At 44.7% G+C, this 12,397-nt stretch overlaps 1 protein-coding gene across 2 annotated transcripts in view; it reads right to left on the reverse strand.

The window, feature by feature from the left end:
• CAP2 (cyclase associated actin cytoskeleton regulatory protein 2) overlaps window positions 1–12,397 on the reverse strand; it is a 154,370-nt gene that overhangs the window by 54,656 nt on the left and 87,317 nt on the right. The window lies entirely within an intron of this gene.

The raw sequence follows: 12,397 nt of genomic DNA on the forward strand, positions 1-12,397 counted from the left end.
TGATAAATCTCAGTTTATTTTTTTTAATTTTTTTGGATAAATCTCAGTTTATTTTTTTTACTTTTTTTGATAAATCTCAGTTTATTTTTTTTTAATTTTTTTGATAAATCTCAGTTTATTTTTTTTTGATAAATCTCAGTTTATTTTTAATTTTTTTTGATAAATCTCAGTTTATTTTTTTTATTTTTTTTATAAATCTGTTTATTTTTTTTTAATTTTTTTTATAAATCTCAGTTCATTTTTTTTAATTTATTTTTTTGATAAATCTCAGTTTAAACTATCAAAGCACCATTTGAAAAATCCCAGCCTAGTCAACTGGATTTACCGGGTTATTATCTTCCCCCTCAATAAGCGGCCCATGGTAGAGGCACAGCTAGATCTCCCTGAGATTCATTTATGCAGAATATTGCTGAGATGACCCAAATCTATAGTTTCCCTTCCAAACTCAGGAGATAAGAAAAACTTCAACAACTATCCTGTGAGTCTTAAGTCACATGGCAGGTGAACCATTACTGTCTCAAGCTACTAACGCTTAGCTCCAATAATCCTTAATTAGAAACTTGCTTTTTCTTTTAAGGTTAGCACAATCTCCATGAGATTCCACTGTCCGATTTTATCAAGCACAATGCTTCCCACTGGGCATCCAGTTTGGTGAACAGCTCAGCACAAATAGTGCTTCCTGGTCAACGGAGTTTGGTATCCCCCTTTTGGTGAGTCATGATTCACCTCAGAATACTGCTAGAGAAGTACGAAAGAAACCTATTTAACTTTGTTTAACCTGATGTTTCTACAGTTTTTTGTTTTTGCCCACAGAACCTTTTCTCTCCCCCACCCCTGGTTTTCTAGGGAACCGATACTCTGTGGGACAGAGCGTGGGAAATGCTGTTCCAGGGAGTCCGTGGGGCGGCTGCAGGAACTCCCAGAAGTCTGCAGGGCTGCTCATTGGGTATCCATCATTCCCCTCCTCTCCACTTGGTCTTGCTCATTACCACTGAGATACTTCCAAGGGCATTTAATGGAGGTAAAGAAGTCTCTAGTCCCCCTCCAACACCCACACCCACACCCACACCCACACTGGGAGGGCTGTTGGCACAGCCTGCCCCCCTCTGCACTGAGATTCTGTCTTCTACTGCCATCCCCTCTGCCAGTCCTTCTCTGACTCGCCTGGTGCCCACTTCTAATCACCCCCACCATTTGCAGCTCCAGTCTTTCCTCTCCCTTCTCCTTAGCGTCTTTGTTTTCTTTTTTTTTCTCTTGCAGATCGAACCCTGGGTGGAAAGGCAGACTCCCTAGAAAACACAGCATTCTTTTCCTTCTGCAGAGCAAACTGATGGCTAATGACATTTGCCTTTGGTCCTTCCAGGTCTTGAGTTGTCTCTTCTCCCTAGGCTGCCCCATGGCCATGGGATGCTTCTTGGTATCCAAGAGGGATTTCTGGCTGCTTCCAGCTGCAGAGAAGTTTCCTGATTTAAGGTTTCCTTATGTTGTAGATCTCATGGGCTCAGCTTTCTCTGTGCTTATAGATTCCTGTGCCTGGTGTTTCACACTGACTTCTAAGGGGAAGTGCGGCTAACAGGGTGTGTGAAGCTAGCACAAAACGTGATATACATCCAGAACGACTTTCTATGAGGTATGTGCAGGAAGACCATCTTTGATCTTTGACTTAGTTATTAGACATAAGGCCTACTGCTCTTGACTATGTAGTAAAATGGAGATGATTGTATTCATTATGTCTCTAAAGAGAGTCATCTTGTTACCTGTTCGTTTCTTCATTTATCCAACAAATATATGCCAAGGGCCATCTATGTGCCAGGGCTGGTCAGAGGTGCTGGGGTAGGGCACCCCAATACAGACAGTTTGCAGCAGCAAACGATACAGCGACTCTTACGTCCCTGCCCTCTTTTGTTCAAGTGTGGTGGGGAAGGAATTGGCTCATACGGGTTTGGAGGTGGGCAAGTCCCAAGATCTGCAGGGTGAGCTGGCAAGCCAGAGACCCAGAGCTGACGGCAGAGTTCCAGTCTGAAGGCCGGCAGGCTTGAGACACAGGAAGAAATGGTGTTAAGTTTGAGTCCAAAAGCAGAAAAAAAGCTGATGTCCCAGTTTGAAGGCAGTCAGACAGGAGAAATTCTCCCTTACCCAGGGGAGGGTCAGGCTTTTTGTTCTCTTTGAGCCTTCACCTCATCAGATGGGGCCCACCCACATTAGGGTGCTTTATTTATTCAACCTACTGATTTAAGTGTTAATCTCATCCAAAAACATCCTCACAGAAACAGCTAGAATAACGTTTGACCAAATATCTGGGCACCCCAATGGCCTAGTGAGGCTGACGTATAAAGTCAACCATGACAAGAGACAGTACACTCTGCGGGGAGCAGATTTCTGATTAAGGATGATTGGAGCTGGGTATCAATAAGAACAAAGAATTATAAATAACTAAAGTATATAGTATGTTAGGTGTTAAAAGCCACTGGGAAAAAAGGTGGAGTCGAGTGAGGGGGATCAGAAATACATGTGGGGATGGGGTGCAATCTAAAATAGGATGACCAGAAGAGGTCTCATGAGGGAGGTGACATTTGAATAAATACTTGGAGGAGGGTATTAGCCGTGGGGCTGTCTGGGGGAAGCAGAAAGAGCTCTGCAAGAGGAAAAAACCATCACAGGGGTCTTGAGGCTGGAATGTGTCTCCAGGGTTCAAGGATCAGCCAGCAAGACCAGTGGAGCTGGAACGAGTTGGAGGAAGAGGTAGAAGAGGAAATGGTGGGGAGCAGGGGAACGAATCACATGGGCTGTTGACAGGACTCTGGCTCTTATCCTGAATGAAACAGAAATCGCTACAGAGTTTTGAGCACAGGAATGACATGATGTGATTTTCTTTTATAAGAATCATTCTGGCCGCTGCGCTGAGAATAGACTGGGGGAAGGGGGAGGGTAGAAGCAGGGAGATCGTATTTGAGACTTTGCGAGAATTTGGATGAGAGACAGAAGCAGCTGGGGCCAGCGTGACCGTAGTGGAGGCTGTGAGGAGATTCTGGACTGGACGTGGGCTATCTGAGCGCAGGAGGAGTTAAGAATAACTCCTTGGTTTTTGATCTGAGCAATTAGGATGGAGTTGTGGTCACCTGAGAAGCAGAAGTTGAAGAAGGAACAGATTTTAGGAGGAAGACCAGGAGTTCAGAGTTGACACACTCTTTAGTCTACCCTTAACCTTGCCTTCCCAAGGGCCACACTTCACTAAGATTGTCTGCAAAGCGGCTCCCGATGTCCTTAACTCCCCTCCTTGCTTCTAAGCTTGATTCCTTTCTGGTTTCCATGCTCGGGAGCAGGTTCTCCCGTCTCAATTCAGTGCAACACAGTGTATCATGTGTTGTTCCTCATACACAAGGATGGTGCCTTTGGCCCACAATCAGCAGGAGGTGAGCTCGGTGCCGTTTCTCTCCTGGTGATGGTTTGTGCTGAGTCATCCACTCTGGCCAGCAGCAAATGTCTGCGAGACAAGTCGCCTGGATAATGGGTACACCCCGGGGTTGGCGGGAAAATTTTTTTGTTAATTTCCCAGGTCAATTACTCATTCTATCCTGAAGTTAGCTGGCCCACAGAGAGCTCAAACCTTTGGACTTAACTTCATCTGTGCCATATTTTAACTAATCAGAGTAATGGATGGAGACATACTGTTTAATATGGTTGATCTGGGGTAGACCCAATCATGTCGTATGCGTGTCTGTGGGTGATCTAGCTTGCTTGCTTTCTTTCTTTCTTTCTTTCTTTCTCTTTTTTTAAAGGTTTTACTTTCAGGTAATCTCTACACCCAACATGGGGCTCAAACTCACAATCCCGAGATCAAGAGTGGCACACTCTACCTACTGAGCCAGCCAGGCGCCCCCTTGCTTGCATTTTTTATGCTAAATACAGTGCTTGTCACGTAACAGGTAAATGAAGAAATAAATACATTAATGTTGAAGTAATAAATAAAAATGAACCTTCGAAGAAGTGAGACGTGATCTGGATAGTCGAAATAAACTTATTTACTTACTATGGCAATAGTTTATCCTCTTTGATACATGTGTTGTTTTATTCATAAGTGAACACAACGATCAGGTATTTTCTTCTATGTTTTCTTCCTCTGTTTTCCTTCATAAGCTTTTCCTTGCATGGTATCCACCTTGATCTCATCAAGCTTTCTGGTTCCTATTATCTGTTAAAATATTTATAGAGCACCTACGATATGCCAGGTTTAATTCTAGGTATTTGGAATATATTAGTGAGAAAAAGAGAGACTTCCTCTACTGGGTTTGTAAGTGGTGAACGGATGGCAAATAATATACATGATAAATACATCTTACGTTGAAAAAAAGTAGAGCAATAAAAAGGGATGTAGGTTCTGGGGAGTTTTATTAATGTAAAAAGGCTTAGGTAAGAAGGTCTGGCTGACTGAAATATTTGACTATTTGGTGAATTCTGTTTCTTCTAGTCAATCCTGTCACATGCTAGCAGCTGATCAGAGTGGAATATGGAATTTCAATGAGGAGAAAATAGGAATTGGAAAGGAATAAAAGTTGCCTCCCTCACTCCCACCCCAGAACTGGCTAACCTGGATTCAGCCACTCATAAAGCTAGAGTTCATTTTCAATTCCAGATAGTCTTGTCCTTGGCATACAATACAGGATAATATGCTTGCTGCTGATTAGCATTACAGAATAAAATGTGCCAGGTATACTTTCTAGTACCTGCTTGACCACCTCTGTGTTACCAATCTTGATTTTTTTCTTGTAGGTACATTTTGTCAGCTCTGGGTCCTTCTGACTTCCAATGCATAGCGTTACTTTATTAAATTAAATATACTCAGAGATTTTTTTTTTTGGTGACCCCAAGATACAAAATTAAAATGTGAATACATGTACCCTACCACTGGGCAACATCATAAAAAGTTGGTAAATTTACAGGCAGGGAAAATATACAACTGTTTCCCATGGTTGGTTTTAGGAAATTTCTCTGAATTGCTAAGATGTACCTTTCCAACATCACACACTCACATTGCTAAGTACAAAATACAATGCCTGCAAATGAAAGGCTGAAAGGTCAAACTCTTTCCTTCCTTCTGGCACATTAGATGCTCCTTCTAGAACACAGAGAGATAGGCTGAGGCCAAGAGGAACTGACCTGGGCAGTCAATGGGATTTGTTCCTCATCATCAGGCCATGTTAGGAACCCCACACAAGTCTGTATAAGACCTTCAGTGGTGAGCCTCATATGGGGATCAGTTTTGGGGTAGGGAGGACATGAATTGCCTACTATCAGTCAGGTACTATACTTTGCATTCTATATCTTAATTAAACACCACAAAACCTTGGAAAAATTAGATTATTCCTGTTTTACGAATGAGGGGATAAGTTCAATAAATACTTAGTGATATGCTCAAGGTCATCTGGACAGAACTGGGATTTGAATTCAGATATGTCTGCTTCTCAAAGCTTATGTTCTTAGGCATAACGAAGAAAGCATTGGCTTTGGAGCGGGGCACATCCTGGTTTAAACCACACCTTTCACACCCGTTGGGGCTAACTTCCCCTCTCTGAGCCCCAGAATCCTTCTAGGAAAGGAGTAATACTCATCTGTGACCAAATAAGATAACATGTGTATAATGTCTGACACATACACATCACAGAGACCTCAAGATGGGACCTGTTGTTATTTTCACCATTATTCAAAGATTTTACTGACTCTATGTATGAATAAACAGTATGTCATTGATAGCCAAACAAAATGTATTGCTCAGTGAAACATCACTGGTAAGAGAACCGACAGCCCACAATTTGTAGTCACAAGGACGAGCTTTTAGCGCAGGCCGTCCTGTATGACGTAGAAACTCAGGTCTTCTCTTCTGAGACTCCCAGGCCACTTACTCGTGTACTCCTAGATACGACATAGGCTGAAGCACTGTGACAATGACTGGAGCACTGAGGAACAGTCTTTGGGAGAGGCTGCCCAAGGTCAATGCCAGGTGGAATTGTATCACCTCTCATGTGTTGACACCATGCTGGACTCTGAGACCTTGCTGTTGCAGTCGCTACTGATTAGTCGTCACCGTATCACTGATTTTCTTTAAAGACAACTTCTCGGGGCGCCTGGGTGGCTCAGCCGGTTGGGCGGCCGACTTCGGCTCAGGTCATGATCTCGCGGTCCGTGAGTTCGAGCCCCGCGTCGGGCTCTGTGCTGACAGCTCAGAGCCTGGAGCCTGTTTTGGATTCTGTGTCTCCCTCTCTCTGACCCTCCCCCATTCATGCTCTGTCTCTGTCTATCTCAAAAATAAATAAACGTTAAAAAATTAAAAAAATAAAATAAAATAAAGACAACTTCTCTTGTGGCCATCAGTTTTGTAAATTTTGGACCTCATATCCTTCCTAGACCTGCTGGTACAAGCGTTTTCCCGTTAGCAAGAGTGTGCCACAGGCAAAAGACATGGCAGCCTCTAGTGGGAGAACGTTCTGTTTGCTACGGACCTGTCGGATATGAAGGGCAGCACAATGGAGTTGCCATGCACTGCAGGCACCAGAGTCAGTCTCGGATTTTAGTCTTTTTTTTTTTTAATTTTTTTTTTTAACATTTTTATTTATTTTTGAGACAGAGAGAGAGCATGAACAGGGGAGAGTCAGAGAAAGAGGGAGACACAGAATCTGAAACAGGCTCCAGGCTCTGAGCTGTCAGCACAGAGCCCGACGCGGGGCTCGAACCCACAGACCAAGAGATCATGACATGAGCCGAAGTCGGATGCTTAACCGACGGAGCCACCCAGGCGCCCCTCGGATTTTAGTCTTAACTCTGCCTCTTACTGACCAAGAGAATAACATTCACCTCATAGAACAGATGTGAAGCAACAGGTGTTCCATATTCATTAACACCCTTCCTCCTTACGCTTCTGGAAGGTATACTTTGAGACCAACTGTGACAACTCAGAGGGCAAAGTCCAATGACTAACACAAACTACTACCTAGTGAGATGCCTCCGAGTGACTGATACCTTGGTGTCTACCTTGATAGATGCTGATTCTTGCTAATGACTTTGAAATTAAGTATTATTATCCCATTGTTTCAGCAGACAAAACTGAGGTTTGGGCACACTTACTAATTTATCTCTGAAGTTGGCCTGTATTATAAATGATTTTTTTAAAAAAGGGGAATGGGAGGGGCGCCTGGGTGGCGCAGTCGGTTAAGCGTCCGACTTCAGCCAGGTCACGATCTCGCAATCCGTGAGTTCGAGCCCCGCGTCAGGCTCTGGGCTGATGGCTCGGAGCCTGGAGCCTGTTTCGGATTCTGTGTCTCCCCCTCTCTCTGCCCCTCCCCCGTTCATGCTCTGTCTCTCTCTGTCCCAAAAATAAATAAAAAACGTTGAAAAAAAAATTTAAAAAAAGAAAAAAAAAAAAGGGGGAATGGGAAATGGGAGGCAAACCATAAGAGACTCTTAAATACAGAGAACAAACTGAGGGTTGCTGGAAGGGTGGGTGGCAGATGGGTTAAATGGGTGATGGGCATTTAGGAGGGCACTTTTCAGGATGAGTACTGGGTGTCATATGTAAGACATGAATCACTGGGTTCTACTCCTGAAGCCAAGACTACACAGTATGTTAACTAACTTGAATTTAAATAAAAAATAAAATAAAAAAGGGAAGGAAATTCATTGAACAATTACTATTAATTGCCTCAATGACCACATTCCCACCACCATGCTGTTACCAAAAGAGTAAGAAGGTCACACGAATGCACAGCTACAGCACGGTGAGATGTGGTCCAAGAAGGAACTGGGGAGGAGCTGGTCTGAGGTGGGTGGGGTCAGGTGGGACAATCCAGAGGGGCCAGCTTTGCTTGTTTTTTTTTTTTTTTTTTTAATGTTTATTTATTTTGAGAGAGAGAGACAGAGAGCATGAGAGCACGAGCTGGGTAGGGGCAGAGAGAGAGAGAGAGAGAGAGAGAGAGAGAGAGAGAGAGAGAGAATCCTGAGCAGGCTCTGTGCTGTCAGCATAAGAGCCCAACGTGGGGCTCGATTCCATGAACTGTGAGATCATGACCTGAGTTGAAACCAAGAGTCGACGCTCAACCAACAGAACCACCCAGGCACCCCTGTTTGCTTGTTCTTTAAAAATGAGAAGAAATGTGCAGAGTTCTAAGCTGGGAGAACAGCAGGTAAAAATACACACACTCCTATAAAAAACAAAGACACAGAGGCATAAAAAGTCACAGTGTGCAGGAAACAATAAATTTTCTTGGAAGGCATGGAACGCAAATCCTGTGGGGAGTTGTGGGTGATGAGGCTACCAAGCCAGACAAGGATCTGTGCCTGGGGAGCCCCACGTGTGGTGCTGAGCAATTCGGATTTTAGAGAGAACTCCTGGGAGGGTTTTAAGCAGAGCAGTGCCCCAACCGGAGACTGAGAATAACCAGCCTGGTGGGGAGGAGAGACTCAGAGGAAGGCACGGGGGTGGGGCCAGCACCAAAGCAGAGGCAGCAAGGCCAGTAGGAGGTGTTTCTAAGGCATTGACGAGGGACTGACGAAGGCAGTGGCTAGGGTGACCATGAGAAGGGGCCGGATCTGAGAGGCATGTAGGACAAGAATGCCTTCTGTTTCTATTCTGCTGCCTCTGGAGGACCCAGCACACAGTAGGCACTCAATAATTGAGTGCTGAGTTGATGAATGAGGTAAAAATGAGAAGTGACAGCAGACAGAGACACAGAGGATGACTCCAAGGCTCCCTGTCTAGAGGACGCTTTTAAAACTGCTGCTGCCTCCTGCTGATAAAGTCAAGGAAGCTGCTGGATTCCATGAGCAGATGGAGACGGCACCCTCCCTCCCCAGCAAATCATCTTTCAAGCCAAAGGCAACCGTAAGAACATGGCGCACAAGAACTACCAAGCATGGGCTTTCTGCAGGATGCGGAATGAGAATTCAAGCTCTTGTCTGAGTCCTAAGTGGAAGAGTGACTTCAGCTGGCCTTTGGGTTGTGGTCACAGAGTCGATAAGAGAAAACACTTCTAGATTGCTAGCCTTTCATGATCCCATGTGGTGGTGTCTGGGATCCTTTTTAAGAAGTATTCCTATAGTGTTTTCATGATTTCCTTGGCCAGGCTTGAATAGTATGTTCTTTACCTAGGTTTCTTGCCTGAAGATAGTTAAATTATAAACACAAAATCCTGGAGTCCTACTTCCTATTATTTTGTCGGATTTTCCTATTTTATTGTTTCTTAGAACATGTTTGGTCACAAACATAGGGGGCTATTGTAATAGGAGGAATGTTTAGGTTCACGGAACTGCCCCATTTTTACTCCTTCATTCTTTGAGCAGTATGGCACGGTGGATGGTGGGAAGATGCACAGCTCACCCTCCCCCATTCCTTCTTTCCTTCTCACTCCTCATCCCCAGAAGCTCCTGCACTATGTGGGGACCCCGCAGAGCCTGCCATGGAGGTGGTTTGAGGGCTACTTCAATAGAACGTTCTGGGAGTCTCTGGCTCCTGACAATGAAGGGAAGAGCATTTGAAACAGGAAAAGGAAGTTAAGACTGCAGAGACATGGTTGCCATATGGATTTTCCTTCCACAATCCATTTACTTTTTGGAAAAGAACAACCTTATTAATAATTATTAGCCCTGTAGTTATCAATTAACCCCTTTTTCAGGGTCAATGCAAATCAACCAAGAGCAATAAAGGGGCTGACAAGAAAGGAGGAAGAGTGGATGTGACATGGGAGCCTGCATGACAGGAAAAGTATGCTGATATGGCAGCCAACAGGGTGATGCCCACACTCACCCCATTACACCCAGGGCCCAGCTCTCAGGACCGGGCTCTCAGGGTTAGCTCCCTTGCCATCTTGGGCCACAGTGTCACTGCTACCAAACCTGGCTGGAGAAAGCTGGTGGCACTGGGAACCGGAAGCTTGTGCTCTAGGCTGGTAAAGCCCCGCCGATCATTGCAGGTCTCTGGCAAGTTGTGTAATGGAACATCTGTGAGCTTTGGTGTCTCCATCTGTAGATGGAGTGTAACATTACTATCCACGCGCTCCTGTGTGACATTATGGAAACTAACAGGTGATAAAAGAATCTCGAGATCCTCGAATTAAAAGGTTACTGGGAAATGCTCACACAAAATGCCATCAGTATCTATGCCATTTACATCAGGAGTTGGGGGAAAAACCCTCAGGACTGGGAAATCCATTGATTTTACTATTTCTGTTTTCCATTCTACTTATCTCAAATTCTCTGCCCGCTGAATCCCACCCCCCCAACTTCAAAAAGAAGTACTGTCCCTTCTATATCTGCACTTTTTTTGAAAGCAGAGAAATCAGACAATGGCATTTGAGTCTGGCATTTTGGGTTCATTTAGAAGGATCTTTATACTTGAAAATAAGAAAGAATGATTTTCAAAGGCAGTGAAAGAAAATCATCTTCAGTTAAGGGCAGTTTGTGTCCAGAGAAGCAATGGGGATGTGGATCCTGGGACAATGACATAATCCTCCTTCTTCTGTACTAGGGATAACTCCGGGCGTCTACAGGCAGCTGTTCAGTGGTCTCAAAACCATTTTGTTTATGGAGTTTCCTGACTCCAGACAATTCTACAGTGTGGTCATGGTCAGATTTCCTGGTCACGCACCTATGTGTTGCTTGTGCTGGACCCAGTTCCACATAGAGCTCCCCCAACACTTGACCGACACTCACAGCACACACCCTCAGCTCCATATGTATCCTGTTTGATTTTTCCATTTGTAAAACACCTGGGAATACGTTAGATCCAGATGAAAAGCAAGGTGTTTACAAACTAGTAAAGAAATACGATATTTATCCTGTCAGCTGAAATGAACGTGACAGATGTATTTTTGGTTAAAATTAAGATCCTGAGCCCTATCACGTTACTCCCGGCGATGTCGCCAGATGCACAGCGTGTGTCTAACAAAGACACGCCCTATGGTCATTTGAGCCAGGCTGCGGGTTCCAACAATTCATGGCAGGGAGCTCGTGACAAGGGCTTGCCTGAGAGGGGGCCCCACCCACGAGTCGAACCCACTGGAGTAGACTCTTTTTTTTTTTTTTTTCAACATTTTTTATTTATTTTTGGGACAGAGAGAGACAGAGCATGAACGGGGGGAGGGGCAGAGAGAGAGGGAGACACAGAATCGGAAACAGGCTCCAGGCTCCGAGCCATCAGCCCAGAGCCTGACGCGGGGCTCGAACTCACGGACCGCGAGATCGTGACCTGGCTGAAGTCGGACGCTTAACCGACTGCGCCACCCAGGCGCCCCTGGAGTAGACTCTTGAAAGCAGTGTAGAAAGGATTCTCTTCTATCTTGCCCTGCCCACAAACATCTTCGCTGTCAGGCAAGGGTTCTGGGAAGAAAACACATGGACTCTTCAATTTGGGTCTACAAAAGTGGTTCTCATCTCGGAGCAGCAGACTAGACATGTCCCCAAGGACATAAATATGGGAACGGACCAGTTCTTCCCACTAGGCTCGCTGGGACTTTTCTTCCCACCGGATTTGCATAACTCCAAATAGGAGTGACTTGTGCGTGCACAGAGGGCACACAGGGGAGACACAGGAGAGAACCCACGGGGCTATTTTCTAGGGCAAGCTCTTCCTCTGGTTCTTTTCAGGGTCCCCTTGTCCATAGTTTATGAGCCCGGTCTGCTTCTCTTGCTGACCAATGAGCTGGTAAAAACAATACTGTTGGCGGTACAGGGAAAGATAACTGAACTGCCTTTAAGGCTGGCCTTCTTGAGGGCTTTGTGTCTAGTGACAGGACCTGGGCATGTGAGAAGGCTCTACCAAGGGGTCCTAGGGTTCCACGCAGGTTTGAATTTCCATCTTTCCACACCTCCCTTTATGGACTGGTATTTGCTTCTTTTGCACAGGTGCCTAATCCCAACTTCATCCCACTGTAATAATGATAGTCAAACTGGGTCCTTTATCGTTACCTTATCTGCACTCTGTAGAGCTAGTCTACCGTGGGTTATGTCTCTCTGGGGTGTGGCCACCTGCACACCAATGAGGTCTTTCCTCCACATTGATATGCATTCCATGTGTACACATGACATCTTAGGAGTCACAGGGATTCTTATAGAACCGTCCAGAAAAATTAGAAAGGAAACAATGGGGAGGGAAAAAAAAGAATGAAAGAAAACAGCTGTTATGTACCCTGGACTCTTGAGAAGGAATTTGGGGGATGGTAGCACCCACCCTCCCCATAAAATGATTTGAAATAGAAAAACAAGAAACAATAAGTACCATATAATAAGTTTCATAAATAATAAATAAGTCAAACAAATAAAATTCACCAATTCGCAGCCTGAGTCCCATGTAAAAGTTTTGCAATTGAAGCAGGAATGAGCAAAACAAACAAAGAAACAAACCCCCCCCCCC

The sequence above is a fragment of the Panthera uncia genome (genome assembly GCF_023721935.1).
Source record: "Panthera uncia isolate 11264 chromosome B2 unlocalized genomic scaffold, Puncia_PCG_1.0 HiC_scaffold_25, whole genome shotgun sequence".
NCBI lineage: Eukaryota > Metazoa > Chordata > Mammalia > Carnivora > Felidae > Panthera > Panthera uncia.